Below are 22,030 nucleotides of genomic sequence, written 5' to 3'. Positions count from 1 at the left end.
TTTCTGCCTTTCCCAAAATATCTCTGCTAAACCTCACATCACCTTGGGTGGAAATCCCTTTCATTAGTGACGAGTCTAATTCCTCAGATACCAATTTGCTGAGTGCACTGCTGTATAATTTAAATGGTCTCAGACTCACTTCCTCATTTGTAAATTAAGGGGGTTGTATAGACCCTACTTTCTCTGGTCTGATTTTCTGTGGTCCCTTCCTTCTCTCTCCCAACTAGAGAAGTTTTGTATTTAGTGTTTTCCTGTATTCAACTTGCAAAGTGTTACAGATAATTGTAATTACACTGCAATCAAAATGTCAACTTCTAATCTTAGGAAAACAGATTCTAATCGACTAGGATTGCTCCTAAGCACTTTCTTATCAAGAAATTGTTCTCTGTGCAAATCTCTGATAACCTTTCTCCTGTTGTACACAGAAGTTCTTAGCCTCCACTTGAACTTCTTTTCTTCTTTTAGACCTTTACATCTTCATTACATTCTATGCTTCCACTAGGCAAGCTGAAGTCTACCAAAGTCTAGCTGATACAGCAGTACAGTTCTTCTCTCAAGAGAGCAGAAACTTGGCTGAAAAGTTTGGAAAGCAATAGCAGTATAAATTTATACAAGTGCTCAACTGATGGTTTTAAAAAGAGCATTGAGGTCTCATTGGAAATAACTGCTGAATTAAGGATGGTACCTGACTTGGGATTAGCTCAAAATCATCTGTTTCTAAATTGTCACTTCTAAAAGTGACAAGACTAAACTTGGCACTTTTTGCCTGGATTGTATACAGTCACACATTCTAAAAGTGAATCATATCTGCCCCTCACCCAGAATCACCTTCCCTTAACCCCACAGACTTTATCTTCTCCTCCCTGTCCCTGCCACTCCTCCGCCACAAAAAGTGAAGCACAAAGTGGAGAAGTTTGATGATTTCTTGGACTGTCTCTAATATATATTTCATAATATGTAGTTTTATTCTGATTAATAAAGAAAGTGCACAATTGGGAGGAGGGCTTCTTCTGGAAATTCCAACAGATTATACTAATATTTATAGCCGTTATAAGGAAGGAAGTGGGAGCGGGAGAGGGACAAAGGGAGGAAATGTTCTTTTTTTTTTGGCAATCATTTTCAATTTGGATAGTGATTTGAAGCTTTCTCTCTCCAAAGTCTTTGTCTGGGTGTCCATTTTATTACTTTTCTAAGCTCATGCTTGAACTGATCAGAGCTTTCTCAAGGCTTACTTACCTTTCATTGAGCCTGGAACTTGTGGTATTTGTATGAACACCAAGTTCCAAGTAAACCTGAGGCTATTTAAAATTTCAGGTGGAAATTATGTGCTCTTCAAGACTGAACTTGGCACTTTTTGCCTGGATTGTTACAGTCACACATTGCTTGACAGTGATACATTCTGAGAAATGAATCTTCATGTGAGTATCATGGAGTGAACTTACACAAACCTTGATGGTACAGTCTAGTACACACCTAGTATATATGGCATAGCCTATTGCTTCTACACTATGAACCCACACAGCATGTTACTGGATTGAATTCTGCAGACAATTGTTACACAATGGTAAGGTTTGTGTATCTAAACATAGAAAAGGTACAGTAAATGTATGGCATAAAGAAAAAAAATGGCCGGGCTTGGTAACTCACACCTGTAATCCCAGCAGTTTGGGAGGCCAAGGTAAGAGGATCGATTGAGGCCAGGAATTCAAGACCAGCCTGGGCAACATAGCGATACCACATCTCTATAAATAAAAAACCAAAAAATATAAATACATTAATTAAAGATTTAAAAATGCTACATTTGTATAGGGCACTTACCATGAATGAAGCTTGCAGAACCGGAGCAGCTCTGGATGAGTTAGTGACTGAGTGTGAAAGCCAAGGACATCACAGCACAGTACTATAGATTTTATAAACACTGTACACTTAGACTACATTACATTTACCAAGAGAAGTATTTCTCCAAAACCAAATTAACCTTACTTTACTGTAACTACTTTACTTTATAAATTTTTATTCTTTTTAACTTTTTGACTTTTGTGCCCACAGTGGTGGGCACGAAAGGTAGGCTTTGGCTAAAAAGCTTCCTCTAAAACTGAATATCTCTCTCTTATATAAATATGTGCCTACCAGCTCAAGATAATATAAGAAAGTAGAAAATATATTACCATACCTTACAAAAGATTAGCCAGGCATGGTGAAAGGCACCTGTAATCCCAGCTACTCAGGAAGCTGAGGTGTGAGAATTGCTTGAACTGAGGAGGTGGAGGTTGCAGTGAGCAAAGGTTGCAGTGAGCAGTGCCATTACACTCCGGCCTGGGCAACAAGAGTGAAATGTAGTCAAAAACAAAACAAAGCAAAACAAAACAAAACAAAAAGAGAAGGAAGGAAGGAGAGAAAGACAGACAGATGCAGACAGACAGACAGACAGAAAGAAAATGTATTACCATACTCCATCTGCTCCAGCTTAAAAAAGAAGTGAGACCTGGGCCAGGCACTGTGGCTCATGCCTGTAATCCCAGTACTCTGGGAGGCTGAGGGGGGCGGATCACAAGGTCAGGAGATCGAGACCATCCTGGCTAACACAGTGAAACCCCGTCTCTACTAAAATACACAAAAAATTAGCTGGGCTTGGTGGCGGGCACCTGTAGTCCCAGCTACTCAGAAGGCTGAGGCAGGAGAATGGTGTGAACCCGGGAGGTGGAGCTTGCAGTGAGCCGAGATTGCGCCACTGCACTCCAGCCCTGGTGACAGGGTGAGACTCCATCTCAAAAAAAAAAAAAAAAGTGAGACCTGATAAATTTGAGGTCATCGCTGTATGAACTACTGGTAGACTTTAGCTTGCCTAGTGGAAGCATAGAGGGTAATGAAGATGTAAAGGCCTAAAAGAAGAAAGAACTTTCTATCTAGCGAGGGTTTCTCCTCTGCTTTCCACTAGAAGTATAGTTGTGCATCTACTTGGTATTTTGCTAATTTGTTTCTCTTTACTATTTCTCCTGAATTTAGAAAACCATTGATAACACCCTCAAGGGTGTATTAACAAATAGGACAGAGAGCTTTACACTAAAAGTCCGTGTGTTGACCTCTTTCTACAGAGACTGAGGAAGCGGATAAGCTGGTTTTGGAGCTTATCACCATTTATGACCTTTGGCTTAGACAGGTGATCTGTTGTGATTTCTAGATATCAGGGAAATAAAACTCGGATCCTTGTGACATTCTCGTTATTATTCTTAATTCCAATGGATGTTTGTAACATTGATTCAGTTGTTTCAGTTCAGCCTGTTACAGATATGTAGTTGATGTGCCCAGACAAACAGCAATAACCTGTATTTTCTGAGGCTGTAGAAATGTTATGTTTGCAGAAAGAAAACACATTCCTCCCAATTTTGTCAGCATGATCAAACACGGAAGATGTGTATCTGTGGAACATTGTTCTGAGAAAATTGAGGATATCATCTTACCAACACTATTATTAAAAAGATGAGAAGAAGAAACAGAAAACCTTTTCCTATATTTTTTCAATCTCCTAAAAACAATAGAACTTTAAACTCCCCACAAACGATCATTTTAGCTACACTAATGACTTACAAAGATTACACAACTTTGAACAGTTTCACTCACTGAGACAGTTGAAAAAATAAAATGAACGGGGTGATAGTAAGGTTGCAGTAATTAGCATTTGACTCAGTAGGACTTTGTGGTAAATGTATGATGTGTGTGTGTGTGTGTGTGTGTGTGTGTGTGCGTGTGAGAAAGAGAGAGAGAGAGGAAGAGAGAGAGGTGACTCTTGGATTCAGACTTGAGCAATTGGCTGGATGTGATGCTCTGTATTGAGATAAACTCCAGAGTGAACCCATGTGGAAGAAGAGGGGATGACTTCTGTTTGGGGTCTATATTGAGTTTGGGGTGCTTAGAGATATGGGTCTGAAGTCCATAGAAGAGATTGAGATTAAAGATTTGGGGGATTTTGGAATCCTAGGAATGAAGAAAATAATCCAGAGAAAGTATGTAAAGCAAGAAATGCTAATATTTACTCTCTAAGGGAGAAGGATAGGAAGGGAAACTTGTAAAGGAGACTGCACAGGAACAATCAGAAAGGTGAGCAGTAAACCCGCAGACTGGGGAGCAAGAGAAACCACAAAAAGAATATCTTAAAGAGTGACCCGCAGTGTCAAATGCTGAAGAAAAAGCCACTGAGAAAATGACTAAAAATACCGAATGCATTTAGTCTTTTATAGACTTTGGTGGTCTTCCCGCAAGAAATTCTGGTAGAATCATGAGAGAGAAACCTCTAGACTATGATAGATTCAGGAGGATGACTGGGAAGTGAGGCAACAAAGTAAGTACAGTCAAGTTTTTCAAGAAGTTCAATTATGAAGAGTAGAAGTGCTATAGGGCATGAGACAGAAGGGATTTGGAAAAAAAGGAGGTCCCCCCCAGTTCCTCACCATTAGATTTGAGCTCGTTTAATTACTGATCAGAAGAAATAAGAAAGAGAGAAAGTTGAATATATAGAGGGAGGGATTAATTAGAGATCTGTGTCCCTGAGAACATTGGAACAGGAATTTATAGTACATGTTGAGGGATTGGCTTTAGATAAAAATGATGGATATTATTATTTTTTCCTTATGAGAAGAGAAAAGGAGAGTTGAAAAAGAAAGTAGATTTGGTACTCAGAAGTTGACAAGTTCCCTTATTATGACTTCCATTTCTTAGTGGAGTAGAAAGAAAGGTTGTCTGATTAAAGTGCAAGGTAAAGTATAGTTGTCAGAGACATGAGGGGAGGGGAGAGAATTTAAAGCAATTGTGGAAAATGGGAGCATGCTAGGTAATCACAGTAAGAATTACAACTAGGTTGGAGAGCCCAGCTGAGACTACTAATCACAGATTTATGATACCAAATTGCCCAATTTTTATTTCTCTCCTGCATCATGCAACACTGAACCAAACCTGATTAAGTTACATGGAAAAAGCAAACAGGTTTATCTAGGGTTGGGATTTTGCGATGTATATGCTATGTAAAGATAATGGGAAAGAGGAATTTAGAGTATTGGTAAAAGAGGAGTAAGAAAGTTCAACCATGAATCTAAGCAGCATAATTATGGAAGTGAAGATAGGAAGGAGCGGTTGAGAAAAGAACAAATGAAAGAGGACTTGAGGCCCTGATAAAGTCCAAACACTCATTCTAGATATAATATGCTTTTGATAGACACTCAGTTGATAGTGTGGATACACAGTTAACTAGTTCCAAGTTCAAACACCAAAGCTCGCTGGTCCCCTGCCCACATATTCCATTCCTCCATTACCAACACCTGTATTCCAACTGAAAAGGTCAATTTATTAAATCTTTTGAAATACGCCACCCTACCTCTATCCCTTGTGTCCCACCGATATCCTGTCTCAATGTTTATCCATTCTTTTTTTTTGCCTTTTCGAATGTTATCCATCATTTAAAGCTTAGTTCTCACCATATTCGTGAAACTTCCAGCTGAAGAAAGCAAGGAGAATAAATCTCCTGAAATTTATTGAGTACCTATTATGTGCCAGGAAATGTAAATGTACTTGTACTTTTCACATGCAGTTCTAATTCAATTCAGGTATTGAAGCTCTCATCTTCCTTTTAAATGTGAGGTGTCTTTATTGTCTTTAGTACTATGTGTATTCCTGTTTGTTTACTTGTATTGGGAGGTTTTTGTTCCTATGTCTTAACCTCATACTCAATGGTAATTTTTGATGGCTTAATTATGCATTTTCCATAGCACCTTTCAGAATATATTAGACATGGTAGGCATAAATTCTTGGACAATTATGAACATGAAAATACAGATCACAAAGTAAGGAATATGGAAAAAGGAAAAGAAATGTAAATGCCAACTATCATTTTTTGTAAATTCATGATAAGTGCTGAGGATCGGGAAAAATGGAGAAATATTGTCCCAGTGTCCCAAAATAATAAATATTCCTTTTAAAAGTAAATAGTTTGCTACTCTACTCAGACCTGATATACTTTTTTTGGTTGTTGCTTAAATTTCTTTTTTTTCTGAGGCGGAGTCTTGCTCTGTCACTCAGGCTGGAGTGCAGTGGCATGATCTCGGCTCACTGCAAGCTCTACCTCCCGGGTTTATGCCATTCTCCTGCCTCAGCCTCCCGAGTAGCTGGGACTATAGGCGCCTGCCACCACGCCTTTCTAATTTTTTGTATTTTTTAGTAGAGACAGGGTTTCACCATGTCAGCCAGGATGGTCTCGATCTCCTAACCTGGTGATCCACCTGCCTCAGCCTCCCAAAGTGCCGGGATTACAGGCGTCAGCCACCGTGCCTGGCCATTAAATTTCTTTTATTTATTTTAGAATGAGACACTGAGGCCAGGTATAGCGGTTCATGCCTGTAATTCTAGCACTTTGGGAGGTTGAGGCAGGTGAATCACTTGAGCTCAGGAGTTCGAGACCAGCCTGGGCAACATGGTGAAACCCCATCTCTACAAAAAATACAAAAATTAGTCAGGTGTGGTGGTGTGTGCCTGTAGTCCCAGCTACCTGGGAGGCTGAGGCAGGAAGATCGCTTGAACCTGGGAGGTCAAGGCTGCAGTGAGCTGAGATCACACCACTGCACTTCAGCCTGGGTGACAAAGTGAGACCCTGTCTAAAAAAAAATTGATAAATAGAATAAATAAAATGACATATGGTCTTGCTATATTGCCCAGGCTGGTCTTAAACTCCTGGGCTCAAGTGATCCTTCTGCCTTAGCCTCTCAAGTAGCTGGTTTTACAGGCAAATGTGATACAATGGTAATGAGTAGAGACAAAGACTGATTTTTATTGGTTGTGTTTCTACATATTTACATGTGCTGATAATTCAATAAAATATAATTCAGTATTTGGCTTAATTTTGAAAAATTAATACTATATATTTAGAGTAGCTTTATATTAGAAGTTTATGTATTATTTAGAAAAATGATGTTTAAATTAAAGTTAGCTACAAATTTCTTAAGAAGACTTGACCCAAATAAAAAATAGTGGTGTTTATAAGTCAGCCGTGAATGCCAGTAGTTTAAATTTTAGCAGCAGCAGCATAGTAATTCGTTGGAGTTAAAGTACTGGAATTGGCTTGTTAAATAAGTTTTGTAGTATCTAATTAAGAAACAGCTAGGAAATTCTGTTCAATAAACCATCAAAGCGTGTTTCTCTTCCATTTCCAAATTCTGCTCCTTCTCCATTTTTAAGAGGTTCATAAGAATTTTATGTACATACGTTAAACTTCGTTTTAAGGCTTTGTCAACGTGATGTTCACTTCACAGACAAATTAAATCAAGTACAGACAAGCTATACATGTCTGAGGTACTGTAGATAGTTTCTGCTGGAACCAGTAACAGAGCTAGAGTTTCTTATTTGCGAATGTAGTAACTATTTGAGAACACTGTATGACATTATTTGTAGGTGAAAACTATCAAGCTTGTTATACAAAGATAAATGTATCTCTTTTACAATATTCATCATCCTCTGTATAGATATCATAATTTTCAATCTCAATTAAATTTACTAAAAGAATGTTCATTTTAATGAAGTTTTACAAACTGTTTCAGTATTTGAATGTTTAGTAGTCTCTTGCCATGGAAAAAGGAGAAGCTTTCTCAATTTTTCAATCGCAAATTTATAGTGACAAATATACCATTGAGACAACAAAGGCTAGGCCATTTCATAATTTACATGAATATATAATATCTAGATTCCTACGTATGCCATAAGGGTAGTCTACAGAAGCTACCAGAACATAATAGTACCTTGTACTTGTAAAACAATTACTACAACATGTTTCCATGTAATGTATCTTACTTTTTATATGTAAACATATTTTTCTTTATTACAATAAAAATACCTACACAATATAAAAAAATTGGAAAACAGACACATAAATAGAAGAAAAATAAAACAACATTACTTTGAGTTAAACCTTTTGGACCTCTTGGTGAGTATAATTCCATACTCCTACCCCTTCTCTCTCTATGTAAGCGTGTGTGTGTGTCATTATATATACACATTTGTGATTTGTTTGTATATTTAATAACTACATTTTGTACATCACGTAACAATAGCTATATTCTTTATTTTTACATTATTTTTTATAGCTGTATAGTACTCTGCTATGTAGGTATATTCTAATTTATTTACCCAAGTTCTATTATTAGACACTTTGTTATTTCTAATATTTGGTTATTACAAATAGCACATTGGTAAACATCCTTTTATATACATATTTCTGCACTTTCTTAATTATTTCCTGAGGCTAAATTTCCAGAAAAGGAATAACTAGGCCACAGGTCTGGACATTTTTATGTTTAATAATTACTGCCAAAAAGTATTGTAATCTATTCTCTGACTAATGGCGTATGAGAATATCTCTTTTCCCTCACTAACAAAAATTAAATGATTAGTTTTCATTGTCTCATTCCGGTTCTTATAATAACTCTGTGAGGTAGACAGAGCAGATTAGGAGAAATGCTAATGGTCACACCTCCAGAAAGTAACAAGACTGGGAGTCAAGTTTCCTGACTTCTCTTACTACATACTTTTCTATCACATACTTCTTGCCATCATACTGTCAATGGTGGCAATTCCAAGTGAACTGTCAGGAAAGAACCTAGACCAGGAATTCTTGCACAAGCCACAGCCTGACTCATGTCTGTGTTGCTGGCAGTGCCCTGGCCTCCAGCCATGGGACTGTGGGTGGCACAATTCTCGTATTCTGAGAAAAAGGCAGTGTTGGCATACTGCTTGTCCAGGCCAGTGCTTAAGCCAATGGAGAAGGGAGGAGGTAAGGAAGTTGGAGTCAAAGAGGCAGTCTTGGGTGAGCAAATTATAGACTTTGTAAGAACATGTCCTTAAAACTTTTCAATTCTTGCTCTGTATTGTAAGTAAAATAATTCAGGCTATCTATCTTACTGAATATTTTAGAGATGAGTCTGTTTTTATTATTTTTTAATTGTTTGATTCATTTATATCATTTGATTGGTAGAATTTTGTTTTTATTTTTACTTATACAAAACACACAAAGAGTCAAGTTCTCCTAAGTCAAAACAGAAGAGAGAGTGAAGAAAAAATTCCCTTTTGAATAGAAAAACAAGAGTTTTTTTCTTTCTTTCTTTGCATATCATATGGTTTAATAAATTTTATTCAAATACTTAAACAATTGAAAAGAAATAGCATTGAGTGCAATCATGTAGGTGTTTGCAAAGTTCTGAAAACTATTTGGCTATAGTATTGTGTAAGAAAACTGTCATGCAAAAGTGAAAGCAATATTTTTTAAGGGTAAATAAACCAGGTATAGTAGCAGACACTGTGGGTCACTAAGATGAAACAGTTATAGGTTCTGTTTTAGGAACATTCGTCTTGTAGAGGTAAGAGGACTGCTTCAAGAATCTTCCTGACCACTAACCTTGGTTGGATCCCTCTCTTCTCTGCTTGAACATCACTGTTTTCCCCCCTTCATTAAATCTGCTTCATAAATTGAAGTAATCCATTTATTTGTCTGTAGTATCCACTAGACCATAAACCGCTTGAAGGCAGGAATGATGCCCTACTCCTTACAAGAGACTATGTGAAAGGCAGGACATAGAAACTTAACAGGCAGAGTATAATTATACTATAGGAAATTTGTCGCATTTTATCATTCAGGCGTACTGATATGGTTTGGCTCTGTGTCCCCACCCAATGTGGAATTTTAATCCCCATATGTCAGGGGAGGGACCTGGTGGGAGATGATTAGATCATGAAGGAGGATTTCCCCCATGATGTTCTCGTGATAGTGAGTGAGTTCTCACGAAATCTGATGGTTTAAAAGTGTGGTGCTTCCCTTCTCTCTCGCTCTCTCTCTCTCTCTCCTGCCACCATGTAAGACATGCCTTGCTTCCCCTTTGACTTCTGCCATGATTGTAAGTTTCCTGAGCCCTCCCCAGCCATGCAGAACTGTGAGTCAATTAAGCCTATTTCTTAATGATTTACCCAGTCTCAGGCAGTTCTTTATAGCAGTGTGAAAATGGACTAACACAGGGAGAAATTATTTTTCGATTATTATATTCGTTGTCTTTCAAAAATATTGGAATATACTTTTCAAATTGATTAAGGTAAGTTGATATAACATATAATCAATTTCAGGTTTTTATTAATTTTGTAAACTTAGGCAAATCACTTAATTTGTGGCTTCAATTTTTCTCATCTGTAAAGTAAGAGTGTTAGACCAGACCAATAATTCTCAACTGATATTGAGGAGACCTACCCTGATATTCAGGGATGGAATAGAATACATTAGAATCGTCCTTAAAGTATTTGTGATTTGAAAAAATTTATTCAGTATAATTATACAATTTTATAGTTCAGAAGAGAAAAGAAAGGTACTATTACTGTAATATTAAACAGTAGCAATAAAGGTCCAGGAAAATGTTGGCTCCTGGGTTTCTCAGAGGTTGAAGGCTAAACCGTTCCAGGAGGTTGTGTAAAATCTTTGGGGTAGCCATGGTAGGGACTCTGACTTATTCTCTTTTATGTTATTCATTGAACTAGATAAAGGTGAAAGACACTGCATTAATCCGCCTCCCATCACCCAACATTTTTTCATGGCTCACATATACCTTGTTTTTCTTTGGATATATTGGAGGAACTCAGTAACCCTTTTTTTTTTTTGAGATGGAGTTTTGCTCTTGTTGCCCAGGCTGGAGTGCAATGGCACGATCTCAGTTCACTGCAACCCCCACCTCCCAGGTTCAAGCTATTCTCCTGCCTCAGCCTCCCAAGTAGCTGGAGTTACAGGCATGTGCCACCACGCCAGGCTAATTTTGTGATTTTAGTAGAGAGACGGGGTTTCTCCATGTTGGTCGGGCTGGTCTCGAACTACTGACCTCAGGTGATCTTCCTGCCTCAGCCTCCCAAAGTGCTGGGATTACAGGCATGAGCCACCGTGCCCGGCCTCAGTAACCTTTTTTATTGTTTCTTTCAATTTGTCTTATTTTGAAGAATGGCAAAATTATAAATCACGTTAATATTAGGCTCAGAAATACCACGAAGATAAGTAAACCAGACATTGTAAGTTATCCAAGTGTCTCCGTGTAGACCTGTTGTTACTTCGTTTACCTGCCCACATGATCAAAGAGAGGCTGATAGTTTAGTTTAGGTGTGGCTTAGAAGATTCTGTGAAAGAAGTGAAACTCAGCCTAGCATGTTTGGGTGACTGAGTGCTCTATTTTTAAGGAACTAGAGGCTTTGTTCTCATGGAGCTTGGGGTCTTTATGTGAAGGAGGTTTTTTAAAGGGTTAATTAACTATTTGCTGTTTGGTATCTCAAAGATTTCCCCATACAATAAAATGCTTCCAAGTCACAACCCTCATATTTACATATATTTCTGGTATGAATATCCACAAACGCAACAAAAGTATAAAGTGGTTTGAAATACCCAATTAAAAAAAAAAAATATATATATATATATTTGAGATGGATTCTCGCTCTGTCCCCCAGGCTGGAGTTCAGTGGCATGATCTTGGCTTACGGCAACCTCCGCCTCCTGGGTTCAAGTGATTCTCCTGCCTCAGCCTCCCAAGTAGCTGGGATTACAGGCATGTGCCACCACACCTGGCTAATTTCTGAATTTTTAGTAGAGACGGGGTTTTGCAATGTTGGCCAGGCTGGTCTCGAATCCCTGACCTCAGGTGATCTGCCAGCTTGGCCTCCCAAAGTGCTAGGATTACAGGCATGAGCCACCGCACCTGGCCAAAATACCAAATTAAAATTTTAAAAACAAGGTAACAATGGAAGTGTTAGTCCATTTCAGGGGTTGATATACAAGTTAATTCTTGCCTTCTCTTCTCTGTAGCTCTCCTCAGCTGGCTAGTGGCGGAGGCAGCTGTGTGATTTATATTCTGTGGCTGTCAGAGACCTGTTCCGTGCTCCTCAACCCATGTGGTACCCTGATGACTTGGCCACAGTCCAGTTATCACAGGATTCCACAGCAGCCTGATCCTCCTTGTGCCAGTGGCAGGCCAGACTGGTCTCCTTTGCCCCTTCACTTTGCCTGTGTGTACCTCAGATGTGCAGAAGCAGAACCTATTTTTCTATCTTGTATTTTAAGCTCTAATTCTAAACTACTACACAGCTCAAGACTAAGTAGGGCATTGTTAAATTTTGGATAGTGGTCTATAGATTTTGAGTGGCATTTAAAAAGTACACTTTTAGCGCTAAATCTGGAAGTATCTCTGTCAGTCTGGGTCCTCTAAAAAGCAGGTGTCAAAATGGGATTAGATGGGCAAGAGATTTATTAGGAAAAACGGGCAGGGAGCATGAGGAGTCGGGGATGGCCTTCAGCCCCTGATGCGGGTCTGAGAAAGGAAAGCAAGAAGGAAGGACGGAGTTGGGAGGAGCCTCAGACCACAGTGCAGCTCTAAGAATGTCTCTGCCAGGCCAGTGCGGGCTCCAAGACCTGAAGCTTCTCATTAGAGGAGTTCTGTGTCAGGCAGAGGTGGCCTGGTCCTATTATCCCCACTGCACTATGCCATTATCTGGGAGCAGCCCGTGGAAAGTAGCACCTGGCTTGAACGCTACAATCAACTTAACGGTGGGGCATCAGAAGGCTGTCAGTCAGCTCTCTTCCCTGCTGCGGGTCCTCTGGAAGGAAGATTTGAATGAGGCACCTCCATGGTCACCACAGTACCCACAGGTGTACCCTGATATCCTAGGACCCTTGGCCTCACTCCCTCTGTTCTTTACTCCCCTCTCTAGACCAACTCATGGCAAAGTGTAAAAGGAGGTGACTCATCCCCTTCCTAGATTCTCAGTCCCCACAGAGCAAGTTTGGATAGGGAAGTTACACCTCTGGAGGCTCACCTTTTTTTGCCACTATTTCCTAGCCAATAAAACAATTGCTTATTAAATCCTAATTCCACAGACATTTCAGTGCTGAAATTCCCTGCACTGAGTTAAATACAGAGGACGCAAGATAAATAAGACACCTAAATGGGCTCATGTCCTATAGAGGGTTATGCACACTTTAGCAGAAATTTTAATAACGTGATAAGAAGAGAAATAGACTGGATCGGAAGAGGACTCTCCTGACCACCCTGGGAAAAGTCTGAGCAGAGTCTGCAGGGGCAAATACAACATACTCAGACAAAAAAGGCTGTCAGCGGCAAGTCTAGGCAGAATCCAGGAGGAGTTAGGAACAGACTGTAAGAAATGGTTGGTCTGGAGGAAAAAGGGTAAAACTTATGAGGTAAGCAGTATACAAATTTATTCTTGGAAATTTCTTTTTTCTTTTTCCTTCCTATTCAAAGGTCAGTGCTTGGAAATTTGTACTTAGTTTTGTCAATAGTGTCTCATGTGCATTTTCTGAGTGCAAAGAGGATTTGGGCAGGCAAGACTAGAGAACAGCACGAAGCCGTTGCCTATTAAATTTTTATTTCTAGCCATTCACTGATGTATTGGTAAGAGGACAGGAGTCCTGGGGAGAGATTGCCTCATTTACACTCCAAAGACTTGGGTTCTGATCTCCATGTCATGGCTTATCATAGTGTAAGCCAGTTATGTAACTCTAGAAATGGAAGTTTCTGCCGTTTATAAACTGGAAGTAATGATACATGTCCTGACTCCTATTGGGTTGTTGCAAAGTAATCAATTGAAATAAGACAAGACTTTCTGAAGGCACTTTGCCAACTTTCAGAACTGTAAAAATTAAGGGACTGCTACTATGTGCTGTTCAGGAAATAACAGTCACCTGGGAAAACCCACGAAGTAAGGTTTTGTAAGAAGTTGCTCTGCTCCCTGGGAGAAAATGCCGAGCTCAACACTGCCAAGAGGAACAAGTCTGGGAAATTACGACATGAGGCAAAGCAAATGGGGCTTTTCGTTTTGTTTTTGGATACCACAATTTCTTACATGTTGTTCTTATTGTTTACCCTTCCTCACCATTGGTGGTTTTGAAATGAAAGGAAATTGGGTTAGAGAGTATTAATAAAGCAAGGGAGATGGCTAAAATTTACTTGATGTAAAAATAAACTGAACTACTTTAGTGTGGGGAGAATCAAATACTACACATTCATTATGTGGAAAACAAATTCAACTTTGTGGTGAATCAGAAAACTTTTCTACTTTCATGGAACACTATTGGCTCCCCATCCTCTCACACTCCCTGGGAGAAGTAGTAGTACGTGATCAGATAAATACAACTTGCCCTAATGTTTCTCTGCTGAAAGATTTTTAAAAATCCCTCTCTTATTAGCTTTACTTTGTTGATGGTTTCCTGGACTCGCTATGAGAGGACCACTGAGAATATTATCAATCTACTCAATACTGATGAGAACCAGAGGCCACAGGCATTCTTATCAACATGTGTGTAAGGTCATGGAAAGTCTCCATGTCAACAGTCCTGCTAAAGCGGCCACTCCTGGAGTAGCAGTAATCTCCTAAATTGTCCATTCTCTAAGCATTTTTTAATAGCGAAATCAGCAGGAATATTTATATGAGTTCACCCAACTGGTTGATGCATACAAGGAAATTGCTGATAGCAATGTTAATTACTTTTTCTTGAATACTCATTCACAGGACCGGTTGATCTTTGCCATTTTACACAAACAAAAAATGAAATGACATCTTTTAGCCTATCATATAACCTGTAAAAGATGTTTTGGAAAATAATTTTCAAAAAAAGTGGGTGGATGACACTAGGGATTGACTCGCTTAATATGAACAACAACCACTTCTGACTTGTCTTTTTGAATTTTAGAGTATGGAAAGCTAACAATGTAATTCTCCCAAAGCTCTTGCAGTTTGAATTTGAGGAGTAAACTGGGCTCCGTCATGCAAAGGCAGATATTAATTTTCTATTGCTGCACGCTCAGATTAAGCAACTTAAAATAACATCATTGTTTGGCTCACAGTTTCTGCAAATCAGGAGTATGGGCATGGATTAGCCGATCCTCTGCTCAAACTCTCACAAGGCTTAAATCAAGATATTGGCCAGGGATGGGCCGGGCGCGGTGGCTCATGCCTGTAATCCCAGCACTTTGGGAGGCCAAGGCAGGCGGATCATGAGGTCAGGAGGTCGAGACCAGCCTGGCCAACATGGCTTAAACCCGTCTCTACTAAAAATACAAAAAGTTAGCTGGGTGTCGTGGAGGGCACCTGTAATCCCAGCTACTTGGGAGGCTGAGGCAGGAGAATTGCTTGAACCCAGGAGGCGGAGGTTGTAGTGAGCTGAGATCACACCATTGCACTCCAGCCCAGGCAACAGTGTGAGACTCCATCTCAAGAAAAAAAAATGTTGGCCAGGGCTACAATCTTATCAGTATCATTTTCAGGCTTTTTGGTTGTTGGTAGAATTCCGTTTCTGTGGTTGTAGGACTGAAGTCTTTGCTTTCTTGCTGGCTATCAATCAGGGATCATTCACAGCTCCTAGAGGCTTCCTGTCATTTTCTGCTATGTGGCCCTCCCCACAACATGGCAGTTTTCTCCTTCAAAGCCAACAGGAAAGTGGCTTTGGCTTTGAATCTCTATTTTGTTTTAACTGCTCACCTGATTAGGACAGGCTCACTCCAACGTAATCTCACTCTTGATTAATTCACAGCCAACTAACTGGACACCTTAATTATATTTTCAAAACCCTTTTTTGCCATATAATAGAATGTAATTATGGGAGTGACATCCCATTGTATTCACATGTCCTGCTCACATTCAAGGAGAGTACTGTAAAGGGTGTGTACGTCAGGGAGCAGGAATCTTGGGGAGCATCTCAGAATTCTGCCTACCACAATGTGCTGCTTGGGGCAGAAGTAAGCAAGGGGAGGTAGCATACACACATGGGGAAATTGTAGCTTTCAGCAAGCACAATGGCATGGGTAGTACTTCCAGGAGCGCTTTAGTGGAGTTTTCTCTTTTGTTTTCTAGTGCCATGTGAGCCAAAAAGTCAGCAGCAACAGCGGAGGTGTTTTTGGTAGGAAAACTGATGTAGTTGGGCATTTTTCCTGGGTTTTCCTTGGTAGCATTCAAGACTAGTTTTTTGGTCTTCAATCACGTGGTATAAGCTACTGGTTATAATAAGTACCCTTCTGCTTAAACTATCTATAGTGAATATGTTTATATGCAATATAAATCCTTTATTGCTACAATAAGATCATCAACTGGACCTCTTTTTATATCTCCATTAAAGTGTGTAATTCTGCATTGTTTTTGTAAATTCATAGAACTTTAGAGCAGGAAGAAAACTTCTGCTTCTAGAAAGAGGTTTTTTGAACTATATTCTATAGAAACTTATAGCTCAAGTTATAATAATAGGCTTTTATTGGGGTGGGGAGGTATTCAATAGTCATGCTAACTTGGGATACATTATACACGCTTAGAACTTACAATAATACCCATTAGCATATTAAAGACTCAGAGATCCTACAGAGAAAAAAATAACAAAAAAACTAAACTCAACTATCTAGGCTGGGTGCAGTGGCTCACGCCTGTAATTCCAGCACTTTGGGAGGCCAAGGCGGGTACGTCACTTGAGGTCATGAGTTCGAGACCAGCCTGGCCAACATGGTGAAGCACCCTGTCTCTACCAAAAATACAAATTTAGCTGAGCATGGTAGCGCATGCCTGTAATCCCAGCTACTTAGGAGGCTGAGGCAGGAGAATTGCTTGAACCTGGGAGGCAGAGGTTGCAGTGAGCCGAGATCATGCCATTGCACTCCAGCCTGGGCGACAGAGCAAGACTCTATCTCAAAAAAAAAAAAAAAAAAAAAAAAAAAAATATATATATATATATATATATTAGACTGTTCTCTTTCCAACCAAGGCTTCCCAAACTAAAGTGCAAATAAGAAAATCTACTAGTGGGTTAGTGGTAGGGTGAAGGCTTTAAACCATGCTAACTAGACTTCCTGACTCCCAGGAACATAAAGCTTATTTGTTACTCCCTACATTTGCCTGAGAAGTAAGCTTCAGTGAATACAAACACAGCCTCAGGAGGAAGCACAATATATTAATATAACTAGTTCTGGCAAATCTATCCATGATGTATCCATGAGACCTGTCTTACCTCTTTGAGGAGCTTGCAACCCCATATATGTTCACCCACACACCACTCAGCAGAAGATAACTCTCCAGAGAGTAGGCAAGGGGGATGTTCTCATGTCTCAGTTACTCACATGAGCGCCCTTCCTAGGTGCCAAGGCCAAGGGCCCCTGACCACAGGAAAATGGGACTTGTGAAATTAGGCTCCAGGACATTTTGCTTACTGCAGTGCAATTATCTTCCATGTAGACATTCTAGGCTTAGGATTTGATAGAAAATAAATTGCTCTAAAATAAGTCCAAAATTAAAAAGAAAAAAATGTATTAAGATCATCACAGAAGGCAATACAAATGGAGTACATAATAGAAACCTGATTCCTGAATCAGAATGCTTGTGAGCACATGTCCCCTGCATTCCATAATGTAAATCACATCACACACATCAGACCAAGAGAGATGAGCTTCCAGGAGGTGCATATTTTCAGCATGAAAACAAGGAGTCATGCGTGTGATAAGCACAGTTTATGGTCAGCTGGCTGGCCTGACACACCTCGGCTTTTACTGTTCCCCAAGGCCACATGGTTGCATCTTGCAGAGGCCAGGGGTGAATGTGGACGTGCCCAAGCAGCTTTAGACCTTGAGGCCCCCCTTTGCTGTTCTTGGAAGGAACTTCAACTGAATAAAGAATCTAGGCTCCACCACATTTTTATTACTGGGAAAAAAATTTCCCCTTCAGGGCAGAGAGGTACAATCACAAGTTAGACTTCTGCTGGTCTCCTCCCCGCTCCGCAGTTTTCTCGTCCTTTCTTTGGGAGACGCATTTCTAAAAGGACTAGTACACTGGTCAGAAACGGAAACCAAAACCCCACAAACAGTCCTCACGGCAATGTTTTGTAGCCACTCAGACCTGTAAAAGAAATGAAATTTTGGTCAGGCGCGGTGGCCCATGCCTGTAAACCCAACACTTTGAGAGGCCGAGGTGGGCAGATCACCTGAGGTCAGGAGTTCGAGACCAGCCTGACCAACATGGTGAAACCTCTTTTCTACTAAAAATACAAAAATTAGCCTGACGCGGTGGCCGGCGCCTGATATCCTCAGGAGGCTGAGGCAGGGAGAATTGCTTGAACCAGGGAGGATTGTGCCCCAGCATTCCAGCCTGGGCAACAAAGCAAGACTCCATCTCAAAAAAAAAAAAGAAATGAAATCGTAAACAAATCAGCCACTACATTAGTCATAAAGGGACTTAAACCACAACACACACCTACTACAATTCTATGGGAAAAGTTTCCACATATGTGCAATTCTCTGAGGTTTGTGGTATTTCCCAGGGCTCCAACTGAGGAATGACTATAGCCATACACCGTGAAAGGCTCTCAGGCTTTGCGGAGTTGCATTTATTGCTTTTGAATAGTTAGGAAAAGATAATTTAGGAGTTTTGGTAATGGCATAAAGCAGTTTTGTTTTATTCTTACATGCCTCAGTCTGTTGAATAGACCATTTTCTGGCTTTTTTTGTTTCAGCTATTGAGCCTTGACTCAGAGGCTTTCAAAGCCGTCAGGCCAGTGGAAGTTGGTTGTAGGGATACTCTTGAGGACTACAAAAAAAAAAAAAAAAATCCTGCTTTTTTGAAAACTTGGTAATGTAAGCCTCCAAGAAATGGGACATATTTCAACTTTTAACTATTCTGTGATATGTTTAGAAAGGAACAAAATAATTGGCAAAATACTTTCCAAGCCCTAAATATTAGCTTGTTATTTATCAAAAAGTAAAATGAGTTTGTAAATGATATTTTCCTTTATTATTAATCCTCAAAATTTGGCTGAAACTATATTTAGCCTATAATTGATGAAATACTATGAATATTTAAAGCACAAAGTTTTAAAACATAATCAATTTTGCTTTGTTAGATTGTATACAACCAGTAGACACACACTAGATTTGTAGACACATATTTTTATGTTTAGGTGATATGTCTGATATGTACATCAGGAAAGCCCAGAAAACTCTGAAAGTGTAAGTTGCCCACTGCCTGTATAATGCTTCTTTTTTCAGTATTACACAAAAATTCACCAGCAAGTGTCTGGTACCTACTCCTCATTCCAGCATGACATGAGGCTCCACTAGTTACAATACTCTTTTATTTTGAGACGGAGTCTCGCGCTGTTGCCTAGACTGGAGTGCAGTGGCGTGATCTTGGCTCACTGCAAGCTCTGCCTCCCGGGTTCACGCCATTCTCCTGCCTCAGCCTCTCAAGTAGCTGGGACTACTGGTGCCTACCACCATGCCCAGCTAATTTTTTGTATTTTTAGTAGAGACAGGGTTTCACCATGTTAGCCAGGATGGTCTCGATCTCCTGACGTCGTGATCTGCCTGCCTTGGCCTCCCAAAGTGCTGGGATTATAGGCGTGAGCCACTGCGCCGGGCCTTACAATATTCTTTATTAGAAGAAATGTGGGTTTATTTTTCCCTGGGAATTATTTGTGCTAAACTTACATTTAAAAATGAATTTTTTTTTTTCAAGAGTAATGTTTCCAGACTTGGGGTAGTATAGGATGAGTACATTTCCACTCCTTCTCTTTCTTTCATCTAATGGCCTAAATTAATTTCAATCTACCAAAACCAAAATGAAGTTACTCCCTTTAAAATCCTGATTCATAATGATCCAAAGAATGAAAGAAAGATGTGGTGGGGGTTCCCAGAAGAATGTCCGGGTATTTTCCGAGTTATTACTGCATACCAGGGTTTTCAGTTCAAATTCTGGGAAGGAAACAAGAGGTGTTGATGGTGTGGATAAGGGTCCTCAATTATTTTTCTTCTTTTGTCAGTCTGTAACTTTCAATGTCTTCCTGGACCAAAGCAGGAATGGCTGCTTAGGATTTCAAATGGGCACTCAAACAATTTTATCTGGCCCAGTAATGGACATGTTTTTGATAAGTGAATGAGGAGAGATGATATCTCCATTTCAAAGGAGCCGGCAGAAGGCCAAGAGTGTCAGCTCTTAGGAACTTGGAGGGAAACACTCATAAAGCTTGCTGATAGCCCTCCATGGTTGCCTTGAGCCTGGACTTCGAACCTTTCACTGCTGTTCTAACAAGTAAAGCCCCAGATGCAAATATTTGGTTTGACTCTTTGTTACTGTAAACACTGCAGCCCTCAGGATGATGTGATCTATAGAATTTGCAGCTGTTTGCACAGATGTTATCAAAACAATTTCAAATTCTACTTGCTTGTTATTTTTCAAGAATTACTAGCTTAGCTGGTGTTTTGGGGAAGAGTTTTGGTAAGGATAGGTGAGCAAGGAGGTTAGGGAAGGAAAAATGATAACAATACATGGGGATCCCAGGACTCTGTATACACATTCAGAAACAAGGTCAAAGAGAGCGTGGAGCAATCAGCCAATGAATCCAAATTCCATATCAGCCCAGGAAAGGTAAATATTAATGAGCTCAAAGGGGGAACATCAAAGCTCACCTCCATCCAACAAAGGTTGTTCCTCTTATTTGCTTTTTGTCCATGGCCATGCTTTATGTTTCTTGACCACCTTCCTTGTTGCATTTTATTGTATCCTATCTTGTATTTGCTGGTTTCCTTTTTTAAGTAGACCTTTTTCCCCCTTATCAATGTAAATCTATCCTCCCCCTATGGATTTTCAGCATCTTCAGGGTGGTCCCATTTGGCATGAGAGCAGAGTTCAGCAAGTAGAAAGCATGAACTGTGGAATCAGCCCAGCTGCTTTCAAATTCTGGGTATTTCACTTAGTAGCTACGAGAATGTTGGAAAGTTAATTAACTTCTCCGAGTCTCTGTTTATCTCTCAGAGATAGTCATACCTACTTTACAGTTTTGTTTTAGACATTAAATGAGATAGTGCCTATGAGGCTTACAGCTCAGATCCAATTCCTTAAATACATTTCTTTCCTTTATTTCTTTGATATTCCCTTACCCCAGAACTCTCTGCTCCCACTTAGTATATATACTTAGTTAAATATAAATCTATATGCTTTTAGCGAGTAGATTGGAAGGTTTAGAAATGATGTAGTATCAGCTTGCATCATTTTGGAGAGACTCAGTGCTTAAAAAGCCCCAGTCATCTTCCCTGGATCAGGAAGTTGTGATTTCTTGCTGAATGTTTCTCAAGATATTTGCTTTAGCTCCCCCAATTTTTTTTTTTTTTTTTTTTTTTTAGAGACAGGATCTCGCTGTGTGGCCCACGCTGGAGTGCAATGGCATGATCTCGGCTCACTGCAACCTCCGCCTCCTGGGTTCAAGTGATTCTCCTGCCTCAGCCTCCCGAGTAGCTGGGATTACAGGTGCCCATCACCACATCCAGCTAATTTTTTGCATCTTTGGTAGAGACAGGTTTCACCATGTTGGCCAGGCTGGTCTTGAACTCCTGACCACGTGATCCACCCGCCTCAGCCTCTCAAAGTGCTGAGATTACAGGTGTGAGCCACTGCACCTGGCCTTAGCTCACCTCTTTATGGATATGTTTACATCTAGAAATAGGTTTGTTGAGAGGCAATAGTAAAGTGAAGAGTGGAGAAAGAAGACAAAGAGGAAGATGCCAGGCAAAATATCAATGAAAATAGAAAGCAAAGCCCTAAAAAACACACCAAATGGAATACACTTAAAATAACAAAATTTCATTTAGCAATGTGATTCTCATAGCATAGAACCCAGGTGGAAGACTTGGGCAAACATGATCAAGTCTAGTGCGTGCTTGGGTGTTGAAGAATATCTGCAAATATAGATTTCCAGTGATCAGAAAGCTGAGGGATAGGCCAGAAAGTTTAATAAATATTTTTAATTAATCCTGTGAACTAAAAATATGTATACCCGCATGGCTGAGTCAGGAGTGTAAAGGACTTGTTGAAACAGATTTTAATAAGCAGCATGGAGAAGCAGTGTTTTTTGAGTTAATGACTGAAATCTTGAGATAGGGTCTTATTTAGACGATTTGTATATGATAGGTGTTTATATTCTATATATTTTAATAATGCT

At 39.7% G+C, this 22,030-nt stretch overlaps 1 long non-coding RNA gene across 3 annotated transcripts in view; it reads left to right on the top strand.

Moving 5' to 3' along the window:
- Positions 1 to 8,114: 8,114 nt before the first annotated feature.
- LOC103890971 (uncharacterized) overlaps positions 8,115 to 22,030 on the top strand; it is a 28,891-nt gene continuing 14,975 nt past the window's right edge. Inside the window, exons 1-2 of one of the 3 annotated variants that reach the window (XR_008526371.1) lie at positions 8,115 to 8,842; positions 21,216 to 21,339. This is a non-coding gene — a long non-coding RNA (uncharacterized LOC103890971). Of the gene's footprint in view, positions 9,963 to 21,215; positions 21,340 to 22,030 lie in introns of all 3 variants that reach the window. The other 2 variants (XR_008526373.1, XR_008526374.1) reach the window with 2 other exon arrangements.

This window comes from Pongo abelii, chromosome 5, assembly GCF_028885655.2.
Source record: "Pongo abelii isolate AG06213 chromosome 5, NHGRI_mPonAbe1-v2.0_pri, whole genome shotgun sequence".
In the NCBI taxonomy this organism is placed as follows: domain Eukaryota; kingdom Metazoa; phylum Chordata; class Mammalia; order Primates; family Hominidae; genus Pongo; species Pongo abelii.
The sequence above is the reverse complement of the archived record's forward strand: the minus strand, read 5'-3'. Positions and strand labels throughout refer to the sequence as shown.